At 48.4% G+C, this 13322-nt stretch overlaps 2 non-coding genes across 2 annotated transcripts; both read right to left on the reverse strand.

The window, feature by feature from the left end:
• Positions 1–745: 745 nt before the first annotated feature.
• Positions 746–922, reverse strand: LOC128667694 (U2 spliceosomal RNA). Its single transcript, XR_008403644.1, has one exon. It is a non-coding gene; the product is annotated as a U2 spliceosomal RNA (small nuclear RNA).
• Positions 923–7899: 6977 nt separating this feature from the next.
• On the reverse strand, positions 7900–8076 carry LOC128667695 (U2 spliceosomal RNA). Its single transcript, XR_008403645.1, has one exon. It is a non-coding gene; the product is annotated as a U2 spliceosomal RNA (small nuclear RNA).
• Between the last annotated feature and the right edge of the window lie 5246 nt (positions 8077–13322).

Below are 13322 nucleotides of genomic sequence, written 5' to 3' on the forward strand. Positions count from 1 at the left end.
CGAACAGAAAGAGATAGATGGGTAGGTAGTTGGAAGGATAGAGACTGAAGCGGTCAGTTACCAGTGAAACTGGTTAACTTGTTGCTAACAAGTCTCCGGGAACGGTTTTCACCGCGAGGAGTAAGTTAGGAACCTACTTTATCGACTCGCGTCAACTGGTAAGTTACCTAACCCGGAAATGGGAGAGAGATAGGGTTACCGACAGTTGTCAGCAACGACTACCAGACTCCCGAGAGTAGGTTACTATTTGATTAGTAACCCGAGGTAAAAAAACGGATAAAGGGAAGGTAAGTAGAGAAATGAAGAAAAAGAGGGACCCCGTAAACTAATAAATGTATGAGACTTACCTTTGACAGCCACCACAGAACCGAACTCCACTTGGTTTTGAAGACCTCCGGGGACTCCGAGCTGCTCGTCGTCGTGGCACAAATAAAATCACTTCTCGGCAAAATATCACAGAAGGTGTTTAATAAATAATAATATTGCACTGACTCTAAATTTAATTAAATAAATAACTTAAATAAATAACAATAAATTAAATAAATAAGTTACAATAATTTAAATAAATAAGACCGCACAATGTATAAAATAAAAACTCTGTGAATTTGCGTCTAAAATTGTCATAAAGGAACTAAGGTCAAAGTGATTTTTTTCAAGTAAAAAAAATTTTTTAAGTTTAAATTACTGCTGGGGGTCTGTTGTCCCCCGCAAAAATAGGTCAGGTATATCTGATTTTTGGAAACAGTCTGTGGGAGCTGCACCCGACGGCACTGCAATGCCAGGGCAACTCGTGGTCAAACCGGAGCAAGCTCCGGGACTCGACCGAATTCCAAAAATCAGATTAATATACTGGATTCTCAATGAGAATCGTATCAGATATTAAGCTGATAAGAACAGATTGAAAGTCGCTTTATTTAGCCATTAAAACTTCCCGGTGGAGGCGAGCCCCCACCGGGTGATACAGCAAGTGTTTTTTTTTTCCTTAATATTAAGTTTCAATATTCATTACAACAAAAACACTTATAAAAAACATTAAATAGGCAATATCAATGTGGCGGGAGTCACAATGAGTATGTATAAGCATATAGCAGTCAAGGAATTACATCAATGTCATATTAAAATACCCGCAGCGAATCAATCACATGGTATCAATAGCAACAAAAAAAAGGTCTACATAAGGTACAGTCAGAGAAATAATATTTACATCACCCCTTTCCCCACATGGCAATGGTCCAGCATTGCATGTGGCGAAAGAGGTGAGTTTAGTCAACAAAAATAGTATAAAAGTTCATAAATATACGTAGATATGCATACACAATAATAAAAAATAGATAAATAAATAAATAAATAAATAAGTACAATGAAGTATGTGTATGCATGTAATTATGTATAAGTAATGTATAGCGCGTAACAATAGCGACAATGACAGCAAACGTCAGGAGCAGTAGCTAGCGCGCAAGTGTTTAAATTAATTAGCGGTGGCGGCGATCGCAGTGGTGGAGGCGTTGAAAAAAGACGACAGTGGTCCATTGGTCAGGTCCGTGTCAGGGCGGACGCACGAAGCATCCTCGTTTGGCGCCACGGTACCAGCATACTGTCTTTGACCAGACACATGCTCCACATATATATCCCGCGCCCAGCGAATGGTCTCCGACACAATGAGACGTCTCATCAGACGAGCATAGTATGGTGAGATACTAAGCGCCCTCAGAACCGCCTCATTGTTAGGGTCCCATCCACCTAGAGAGCCGACAACGATCGCGTCAATACGCACCTGATACCCCTGCGCCCTTAATGCAGTAGCGAGCTCATGATACGTATCAATCTTAGATTGACGCGCATCATCGAAGGCTACGCACTGGTTCTCAAAGGCTACAGTGACATCTACAATGAGCACCGACTTGGCCCGTTCGTTCCTAATAACAATGTCAGGTCTGAGACGTGCCAGATCCCCGTCAACTCCCTGAACGCGCTTATTGACTCGCGTATCTCCCGCCGCCCTCGAGGCCTGTGATACCCTGTTGAGTATGGAGTTATGCCTTAATTGATATGCCGCTGAGTGCGTCATACAATGATTCAGGACATGAGGAAGGGATTCCAGGCTATATCCGCACACTCTGCAGCGTTTATCTCGCTGCCCCCAACGAATTGCCCCGTTAAGAGGCAAGACGTCTAGGCGCGCACGATGGATAAAGCGCCACTCTGCGAAACGAATATATTTACCATCCCGCAAACAGAGATTGCTCTCACGATTGCGGGCCGTGACCTGCCATACCTTACCCTGGTCCTTCTTCATTGTAAGCGTCTCATAATAAAATGCTTGGGCCGCCTTTCTTAGGCGCCATATTACTTGTGATCTTAAACTAGGGCCAATTAAAGCATAACGCCCCTCAACGTCCTTGCACTTTAGTGCGAGCTCCTCGTTAGCAGCACACCATTCCCACGATAGGCCAAACCGACTAGCTTGACGCCTTGTCGCGATCCGCACCCTCGACCATAGACTTGGGTCACCTTGGTTCCGCGCAAACGGTCCTTCCAGTGAACCCGAAAGATACTGTGCAATTTCTTGCATCGAAGGTTGGTGACTTGTACGTCTCTGGACCGCCTGCTCAAGTGAGGACTTCGCGATTTCCGCCACTTCAAGGTCTTTACAGGATAACATCCTAAAAGCCTGAGCGATGACAGAAATGTCCGCTAGGTCCGCAAGCGGGAGGATACCACCTCCACCCTTCCACGGTTGCAAGTAAACTACTTCGGCACTTGCTCTCTGTGGAAGGTGCATCCAGCCTTTCACCAACTTTCTCAGCACTTTATCAGCCATGATCAACGGTGTCTTATCGATCTTTCCCCCCCGTAAAATATAATCAATCCGTGGCATAATAAACGTCCGAAGAGCGTCTATTTTTTGCCACGGAGCAAGAAGAGACCGGTCGATCGATCTAGCATCAGCTAGCATTTCACCCATTGTAGCAATGGGAGTCTGGTTAATGTTGAAGCCCACAGGGACGCCCAGGTAATCATAAGACTCTCCCTCCGCCAATGACTTTAGTTGCCCACCGTCAATGTTGAACTTGGTGTCAAGTACACCACGCTTACTACCCTTGCCGGAGACGTGCAAGGTGACACATTTTGAGGTGTTGAACTTAATGCCAACCCTTTTAGCGGCAACACTGACAGTCAGCAACATCTGCTCCATGTCCTCCACACTATCAGCAACAAAGCAATAGTCGTCGGCATACGCTCTGGAGGCGACCCGCTTGGTCTTTAACATGTAGCCCCGATTAAGTTCTTCTATCGCTCGGAGAACAGAATCAGTGCCAATGTTAAAGACGATCGGACTAGCCGGACATCCTTGCTTTGTTCCTCTCATGAGAAGAACAGGATCAGTAAAGCCCTCACTGGTACGAACCCTCGTCGTGCACCCAGTATACAAACTCCTTATCAGGTCTTGAAACACTTTGGGTGCTCCAATCCCGTCAATAGCATCATATATCACCTCGTGTGGGATGGATCCAAAAGCATTGGAAGCATCCAGACACGCGATGATCACATCTTTACCCTCACGCGCTCCATCCGTTAAGACTTCTTGAACTACATAGTTGTGCTCTAGACAACCTTCGTACTTCAAAAAGCCTTTCTGGGCGGAGGTTAGCCTGTTCCCGTTGACAACAAAGTTCGTCAGGCGATCAGCAATCAAGGCGGCGAAAAGCTTATAGATGGTATTGCCCATCGCGAGGGGTCGCCAGTTTGACAGGTCGTTTCGGTCTCCTTTCTTGTAAATTAATACAGTGTTAGAGACTTTCCACGACACTGGTATGGCCCCTAGACGGTAGCACGCATTGTATGCTGCGGTGAGCAGTCCGGAACCAGGATCCATCCTCTTAAGGTCACTGTACTTCAGACCGTCGGGGCCAGGTGCAGTGTCCTGCATTCTGGCCAACCTCCGGCTGACCTCAGTGGCCGAAAGAGGAACGATCAAGGCCCCGGCCAACTCATCGCTCTCGTCCAGTGGCCATACTTGTCTCGCTGGCAACTCCTCATTGAAGGGAGAATCGTCAGAGTACAACGCGCGGAAGTACCTGTCGACATCATCCTTAGGCACCTGGCAAAAGGGTGATGGGCCTTCAAGCACCTCCTGCATCGCTTTCCTCCGATTCTCCCTGTACAATTTTTGAATACGGGTGGCAGAGCGGATTCTGCCACCGTTACCCTGTTCTTGAGGGCCTTCGCGAACAAAATTGCCTCCTTGATTATTGATTTCCGTCCGACCTCTAGGTTTCCCTCGACCTGCCGGCCTGGATTCTGTGGTGCCCTGAAAGAACACAGACAGTTCCCTGTCCATCTCCTCCAGTTCATCCCAGGATTCAGTAGCGTTAGCCATCGCAATGAGTTCTTGACGCTTATTATCGCGCAGGACCACTCGCGTAGGCCCAGCCATATTCCTTTGGGTCGGTTGTCGCTGGTTTTTCCGGCTTTGTGGGGGGTGGGAATTATGACGCGTAGAGCTTGTTGTGGTTTCGCGCCGCGGGTTTGGCAAAGGGGGGTTTTGGGAGTTACGCGGTCGGCGCAAAGAAGTATATGTGTCGCGCTGTAGTATGCGGCCCGAAGCGTCACGCGGGACACCCGAACGACCGCCCGGGCACGGATCTAACCCATGGTTTACATCTCCACTGTCGTCATGGTTTAGCAAATTAAAAACATTGGAGGTGTGTAATACCGGGCTATTATTGGTGACTCTACTACTATTGTTAAATGTGTTGCGTCCACCATTGCGACCGCCGCGACCGCGTTTAACTCGCGTCCATTTATTTATGTTAACTACATTGTTATTATAATTATTGTTATTATTAGAATTACTGCTGCTACCGTTCAGGACAGTGACGCCATTAGTATCACCGCAACTGCTCAGGCTATTAAAAATATCAGGTGTGATGCGCCTACCGCATTCACACCTGATGCAAGAGTTGTTGTTGTTGTTATTGTTATTGTTGCAGTCACGGTAATTGACGCCCCTGCCGCTCCCGGCAGCAGCAGTGTGTCGACTAGAACTAAAAATACTAAAAAGGTTATTGCTGTCATTGTCGCCATTGCTCGCGCTATTAGGAGTGTCCGCCCTGCCGCCACCAGTCATGAGACTATTGTTTGTTGTGGATATATTTACTGGGTTATTGACTAGACTATTGTTTTGTGTTGTAATACTATTGTCGTTATTGTTGTTTGTTGGACTAGAATTTTTGCTATTGCATGAAATAGTAATACTGTTGTTGAGCGGTGGGTAAGTGGTGACGGCAGGGCTGACAGTCCTAGGGGCGGGAGGCGTAGCCATGTTTGGGGGTGAATTTATAATAATTTGGGGGAACAGATGCTGCTGCGGATGGTCCACGTCGCCCGCAGATGGTGTTGGAGTTGACGTGGACTGCTGCTGGTGTTGTTGACTGTTCCCCGTGCCCTCATCATGGTCATTATCGTCGGTATTGTCGCCAGTAGCCCCATTGTGCACCCTATCGGCCTCTCTGATGGTGCCCAGTCCGCTTGACGTTGTTGGTGGTGTCGTTGGGCTGCTTGATATACGGGGCGAGGTAACAGAGCCCCGTATCACTGTGGTTGTGACCGTGGCTGTGGTAATAGCCGCTATGTTGGTGGAAGTGGCAACGGCAATGTCCTTTCTGGGTCGACCAGGTCCCCTTCTGGCAATTACTGGAGTTGGCGGGGCAGATTGTGCCCTTGTACCCCTGGCGACTGTAGCAAATGACACTGCAGGCGTCACCAGGGTCGCAGAAGATGGTGGTTTGCTGTTAATCGGTGGAGGGGGCACACTGCCTGCCCTCATTGACCTGGTCAGGACTCGTGATGGTGGTGAGGGAGCCTTGGAGGCGGCCCCGCCGCTGCCTGGGCTCTTTGAGGTAGATGGTGGTATTCTCTCGAGCCGGACTACTACCTTCTTCTTCAATAATACGTTGGAAGCCACGGTCGGCCTGGACTTCTTTGGCAGGACTGAGCACGTGTAGCTCGTTGTAGTATTAACAGAGGGCGTTGTTATTGGTATTATTGTTGTTGTTGTTGTTGTTATTGTTGTAGTTGCTACTGGTTTGGGGGTGCATAGGCGACTACTGGGACCGATGCCGGCAGCGCTAGAGCATACCGGTGGGGCACTGGTTCCCGTACCCGCTGGACTTCTGGAGATGGTGGTTGAAGTGCTAGCAGGCGACGGACGTGTACTGGGCCTGCTGGGGGGTGAGCGAGTAACGGGACTTGAGTTTAAGGGGATGCTACGCCTCGCGCTTCCGCTTCGGCGGTTCCGATCTTTAACGACGGGGAGCTCGGACTCTCCGGAGGGTAATTCAACATCCTTCGCGGAGGCACCCGGATGGGCCTTTCTGAAATGGGCCTTGACGTCTTTCAGCGCCACGGCCTTAGGCTTGAGGGACTTATATTTACAGGTACGGCAAAAGTACCTGATGTCGGCATTCGGGTGCTCCCGCGAGAGATGTTGATTGAAGCTAGCGTAATTACAATACTGGCGCAGTGTCCTCTTCATGGCAGTAGCACAAAGAGGGCACCGCACAGGAAAAACAAAAGGGAATTGGAGCTCGATCTCCATGTTGAATATCGCCGACAAGCCTCACACAAAGAGGTATATGACTACCCCTTTAGTCGCGGGGGTATCCCTGGGGAACGGAAGAATACGGAAGAACCGGTACGGGATAAAAGGGGAGCAGATTTGTATTTGCTACCCTCTTACACCAAGGGACCGTGATAGGAAAGAGATCGGTACAGAGTTGCAAGGGAAGCAAATTGGGATTTGCCACCCCCTGAACCCGAGGGACCGGGATAGAAAAGAGGTCGGTACTGGAGTGACGGGAAGCAATGGGAATTGCAACCCCTCACACCTTAGGGACCGGGATAGAAAGAGTTTTTGGCTACTAGAGAATCGGGAGAGCGATTGAGATCGCTACACCCGACGACTAGCAGTCGGGAAAGAAAGAAAGGTATATAGGAGTGAGAGAGAGCAATTTGTATTGCCCGCTCCCGAACCTATAGACCGAGAGAGAAAGACTGTGGCTCTTGTATTGCGGGATGACAGTGGATATGCTGCCACTCGCAATTGGGAACCACAGGAGGGAACGAGAGAGTGACAAGATACGTCACAAACCCGAACAGAAAGAGATAGATGGGTAGGTAGTTGGAAGGATAGAGACTGTAGCGGTCAGTTACCAGTGAAACTGGTTAACTTGTTGCTAACAAGTCTCCGGGAACGGTTTTCACCGCGAGGAGTAAGTTAGGAACCTACTTTATCGACTCGCGTCAACTGGTAAGTTACCTAACCCGGAAATGGGAGAGAGATAGGGTTACCGACAGTTGTCAGCAACGACTACCAGACTCCCGAGAGTAGGTTACTATTTGATTAGTAACCCGAGGTAAAAAAACGGATAAAGGGAAGGTAAGTAGAGAAATGAAGAAAAAGAGGGACCCCGTAAACTAATAAATGTATGAGACTTACCTTTGACAGCCACCACAGAACCGAACTCCACTTGGTTTTGAAGACCTCCGGGGACTCCGAGCTGCTCGTCGTCGTGGCACAAATAAAATCACTTCTCGGCAAAATATCACAGAAGGTGTTTAATAAATAATAATATTGCACTGACTCTAAATTTAATTAAATAAATAACTTAAATAAATAACAATAAATTAAATAAATAAGTTACAATAATTTAAATAAATAAGACCGCACAATGTATAAAATAAAAACTCTGTGAATTTGCGTCTAAAATTGTCATAAAGGAACTAAGGTCAAAGTGATTTTTTTCAAGTAAAAAAAATTTTTTAAGTTTAAATTACTGCTGGGGGTCTGTTGTCCCCCGCAAAAATAGGTCAGGTATATCTGATTTTTGGAAACAGTCTGTGGGAGCTGCACCCGACGGCACTGCAATGCCAGGGCAACTCGTGGTCAAACCGGAGCAAGCTCCGGGACTCGACCGAATTCCAAAAATCAGATTAATATACTGGATTCTCAATGAGAATCGTATCAGATATTAAGCTGATAAGAACAGATTGAAAGTCGCTTTATTTAGCCATTAAAACTTCCCGGTGGAGGCGAGCCCCCACCGGGTGATACAGCAAGTGTTTTTTTTTTCCTTAATATTAAGTTTCAATATTCATTACAACAAAAACACTTATAAAAAACATTAAATAGGCAATATCAATGTGGCGGGAGTCACAATGAGTATGTATAAGCATATAGCAGTCAAGGAATTACATCAATGTCATATTAAAATACCCGCAGCGAATCAATCACATGGTATCAATAGCAACAAAAAAAAGGTCTACATAAGGTACAGTCAGAGAAATAATATTTACATCACCCCTTTCCCCACATGGCAATGGTCCAGCATTGCATGTGGCGAAAGAGGTGAGTTTAGTCAACAAAAATAGTATAAAAGTTCATAAATATACGTAGATATGCATACACAATAATAAAAAATAGATAAATAAATAAATAAATAAATAAGTACAATGAAGTATGTGTATGCATGTAATTATGTATAAGTAATGTATAGCGCGTAACAATAGCGACAATGACAGCAAACGTCAGGAGCAGTAGCTAGCGCGCAAGTGTTTAAATTAATTAGCGGTGGCGGCGATCGCAGTGGTGGAGGCGTTGAAAAAAGACGACAGTGGTCCATTGGTCAGGTCCGTGTCAGGGCGGACGCACGAAGCATCCTCGTTTGGCGCCACGGTACCAGCATACTGTCTTTGACCAGACACATGCTCCACATATATATCCCGCGCCCAGCGAATGGTCTCCGACACAATGAGACGTCTCATCAGACGAGCATAGTATGGTGAGATACTAAGCGCCCTCAGAACCGCCTCATTGTTAGGGTCCCATCCACCTAGAGAGCCGACAACGATCGCGTCAATACGCACCTGATACCCCTGCGCCCTTAATGCAGTAGCGAGCTCATGATACGTATCAATCTTAGATTGACGCGCATCATCGAAGGCTACGCACTGGTTCTCAAAGGCTACAGTGACATCTACAATGAGCACCGACTTGGCCCGTTCGTTCCTAATAACAATGTCAGGTCTGAGACGTGCCAGATCCCCGTCAACTCCCTGAACGCGCTTATTGACTCGCGTATCTCCCGCCGCCCTCGAGGCCTGTGATACCCTGTTGAGTATGGAGTTATGCCTTAATTGATATGCCGCTGAGTGCGTCATACAATGATTCAGGACATGAGGAAGGGATTCCAGGCTATATCCGCACACTCTGCAGCGTTTATCTCGCTGCCCCCAACGAATTGCCCCGTTAAGAGGCAAGACGTCTAGGCGCGCACGATGGATAAAGCGCCACTCTGCGAAACGAATATATTTACCATCCCGCAAACAGAGATTGCTCTCACGATTGCGGGCCGTGACCTGCCATACCTTACCCTGGTCCTTCTTCATTGTAAGCGTCTCATAATAAAATGCTTGGGCCGCCTTTCTTAGGCGCCATATTACTTGTGATCTTAAACTAGGGCCAATTAAAGCATAACGCCCCTCAACGTCCTTGCACTTTAGTGCGAGCTCCTCGTTAGCAGCACACCATTCCCACGATAGGCCAAACCGACTAGCTTGACGCCTTGTCGCGATCCGCACCCTCGACCATAGACTTGGGTCACCTTGGTTCCGCGCAAACGGTCCTTCCAGTGAACCCGAAAGATACTGTGCAATTTCTTGCATCGAAGGTTGGTGACTTGTACGTCTCTGGACCGCCTGCTCAAGTGAGGACTTCGCGATTTCCGCCACTTCAAGGTCTTTACAGGATAACATCCTAAAAGCCTGAGCGATGACAGAAATGTCCGCTAGGTCCGCAAGCGGGAGGATACCACCTCCACCCTTCCACGGTTGCAAGTAAACTACTTCGGCACTTGCTCTCTGTGGAAGGTGCATCCAGCCTTTCACCAACTTTCTCAGCACTTTATCAGCCATGATCAACGGTGTCTTATCGATCTTTCCCCCCCGTAAAATATAATCAATCCGTGGCATAATAAACGTCCGAAGAGCGTCTATTTTTTGCCACGGAGCAAGAAGAGACCGGTCGATCGATCTAGCATCAGCTAGCATTTCACCCATTGTAGCAATGGGAGTCTGGTTAATGTTGAAGCCCACAGGGACGCCCAGGTAATCATAAGACTCTCCCTCCGCCAATGACTTTAGTTGCCCACCGTCAATGTTGAACTTGGTGTCAAGTACACCACGCTTACTACCCTTGCCGGAGACGTGCAAGGTGACACATTTTGAGGTGTTGAACTTAATGCCAACCCTTTTAGCGGCAACACTGACAGTCAGCAACATCTGCTCCATGTCCTCCACACTATCAGCAACAAAGCAATAGTCGTCGGCATACGCTCTGGAGGCGACCCGCTTGGTCTTTAACATGTAGCCCCGATTAAGTTCTTCTATCGCTCGGAGAACAGAATCAGTGCCAATGTTAAAGACGATCGGACTAGCCGGACATCCTTGCTTTGTTCCTCTCATGAGAAGAACAGGATCAGTAAAGCCCTCACTGGTACGAACCCTCGTCGTGCACCCAGTATACAAACTCCTTATCAGGTCTTGAAACACTTTGGGTGCTCCAATCCCGTCAATAGCATCATATATCACCTCGTGTGGGATGGATCCAAAAGCATTGGAAGCATCCAGACACGCGATGATCACATCTTTACCCTCACGCGCTCCATCCGTTAAGACTTCTTGAACTACATAGTTGTGCTCTAGACAACCTTCGTACTTCAAAAAGCCTTTCTGGGCGGAGGTTAGCCTGTTCCCGTTGACAACAAAGTTCGTCAGGCGATCAGCAATCAAGGCGGCGAAAAGCTTATAGATGGTATTGCCCATCGCGAGGGGTCGCCAGTTTGACAGGTCGTTTCGGTCTCCTTTCTTGTAAATTAATACAGTGTTAGAGACTTTCCACGACACTGGTATGGCCCCTAGACGGTAGCACGCATTGTATGCTGCGGTGAGCAGTCCGGAACCAGGATCCATCCTCTTAAGGTCACTGTACTTCAGACCGTCGGGGCCAGGTGCAGTGTCCTGCATTCTGGCCAACCTCCGGCTGACCTCAGTGGCCGAAAGAGGAACGATCAAGGCCCCGGCCAACTCATCGCTCTCGTCCAGTGGCCATACTTGTCTCGCTGGCAACTCCTCATTGAAGGGAGAATCGTCAGAGTACAACGCGCGGAAGTACCTGTCGACATCATCCTTAGGCACCTGGCAAAAGGGTGATGGGCCTTCAAGCACCTCCTGCATCGCTTTCCTCCGATTCTCCCTGTACAATTTTTGAATACGGGTGGCAGAGCGGATTCTGCCACCGTTACCCTGTTCTTGAGGGCCTTCGCGAACAAAATTGCCTCCTTGATTATTGATTTCCGTCCGACCTCTAGGTTTCCCTCGACCTGCCGGCCTGGATTCTGTGGTGCCCTGAAAGAACACAGACAGTTCCCTGTCCATCTCCTCCAGTTCATCCCAGGATTCAGTAGCGTTAGCCATCGCAATGAGTTCTTGACGCTTATTATCGCGCAGGACCACTCGCGTAGGCCCAGCCATATTCCTTTGGGTCGGTTGTCGCTGGTTTTTCCGGCTTTGTGGGGGGTGGGAATTATGACGCGTAGAGCTTGTTGTGGTTTCGCGCCGCGGGTTTGGCAAAGGGGGGTTTTGGGAGTTACGCGGTCGGCGCAAAGAAGTATATGTGTCGCGCTGTAGTATGCGGCCCGAAGCGTCACGCGGGACACCCGAACGACCGCCCGGGCACGGATCTAACCCATGGTTTACATCTCCACTGTCGTCATGGTTTAGCAAATTAAAAACATTGGAGGTGTGTAATACCGGGCTATTATTGGTGACTCTACTACTATTGTTAAATGTGTTGCGTCCACCATTGCGACCGCCGCGACCGCGTTTAACTCGCGTCCATTTATTTATGTTAACTACATTGTTATTATAATTATTGTTATTATTAGAATTACTGCTGCTACCGTTCAGGACAGTGACGCCATTAGTATCACCGCAACTGCTCAGGCTATTAAAAATATCAGGTGTGATGCGCCTACCGCATTCACACCTGATGCAAGAGTTGTTGTTGTTGTTATTGTTATTGTTGCAGTCACGGTAATTGACGCCCCTGCCGCTCCCGGCAGCAGCAGTGTGTCGACTAGAACTAAAAATACTAAAAAGGTTATTGCTGTCATTGTCGCCATTGCTCGCGCTATTAGGAGTGTCCGCCCTGCCGCCACCAGTCATGAGACTATTGTTTGTTGTGGATATATTTACTGGGTTATTGACTAGACTATTGTTTTGTGTTGTAATACTATTGTCGTTATTGTTGTTTGTTGGACTAGAATTTTTGCTATTGCATGAAATAGTAATACTGTTGTTGAGCGGTGGGTAAGTGGTGACGGCAGGGCTGACAGTCCTAGGGGCGGGAGGCGTAGCCATGTTTGGGGGTGAATTTATAATAATTTGGGGGAACAGATGCTGCTGCGGATGGTCCACGTCGCCCGCAGATGGTGTTGGAGTTGACGTGGACTGCTGCTGGTGTTGTTGACTGTTCCCCGTGCCCTCATCATGGTCATTATCGTCGGTATTGTCGCCAGTAGCCCCATTGTGCACCCTATCGGCCTCTCTGATGGTGCCCAGTCCGCTTGACGTTGTTGGTGGTGTCGTTGGGCTGCTTGATATACGGGGCGAGGTAACAGAGCCCCGTATCACTGTGGTTGTGACCGTGGCTGTGGTAATAGCCGCTATGTTGGTGGAAGTGGCAACGGCAATGTCCTTTCTGGGTCGACCAGGTCCCCTTCTGGCAATTACTGGAGTTGGCGGGGCAGATTGTGCCCTTGTACCCCTGGCGACTGTAGCAAATGACACTGCAGGCGTCACCAGGGTCGCAGAAGATGGTGGTTTGCTGTTAATCGGTGGAGGGGGCACACTGCCTGCCCTCATTGACCTGGTCAGGACTCGTGATGGTGGTGAGGGAGCCTTGGAGGCGGCCCCGCCGCTGCCTGGGCTCTTTGAGGTAGATGGTGGTATTCTCTCGAGCCGGACTACTACCTTCTTCTTCAATAATACGTTGGAAGCCACGGTCGGCCTGGACTTCTTTGGCAGGACTGAGCACGTGTAGCTCGTTGTAGTATTAACAGAGGGCGTTGTTATTGGTATTATTGTTGTTGTTGTTGTTGTTATTGTTGTAGTTGCTACTGGTTTGGGGGTGCATAGGCGACTACTGGGACCGATGCCGGCAGCGCTAGAGCATACCGGTGGGGCACTGGTTCCCGTACCCG

This window comes from Microplitis demolitor, chromosome 4 (genome assembly GCF_026212275.2).
Source record: "Microplitis demolitor isolate Queensland-Clemson2020A chromosome 4, iyMicDemo2.1a, whole genome shotgun sequence".
Classification (NCBI taxonomy): domain Eukaryota; kingdom Metazoa; phylum Arthropoda; class Insecta; order Hymenoptera; family Braconidae; genus Microplitis; species Microplitis demolitor.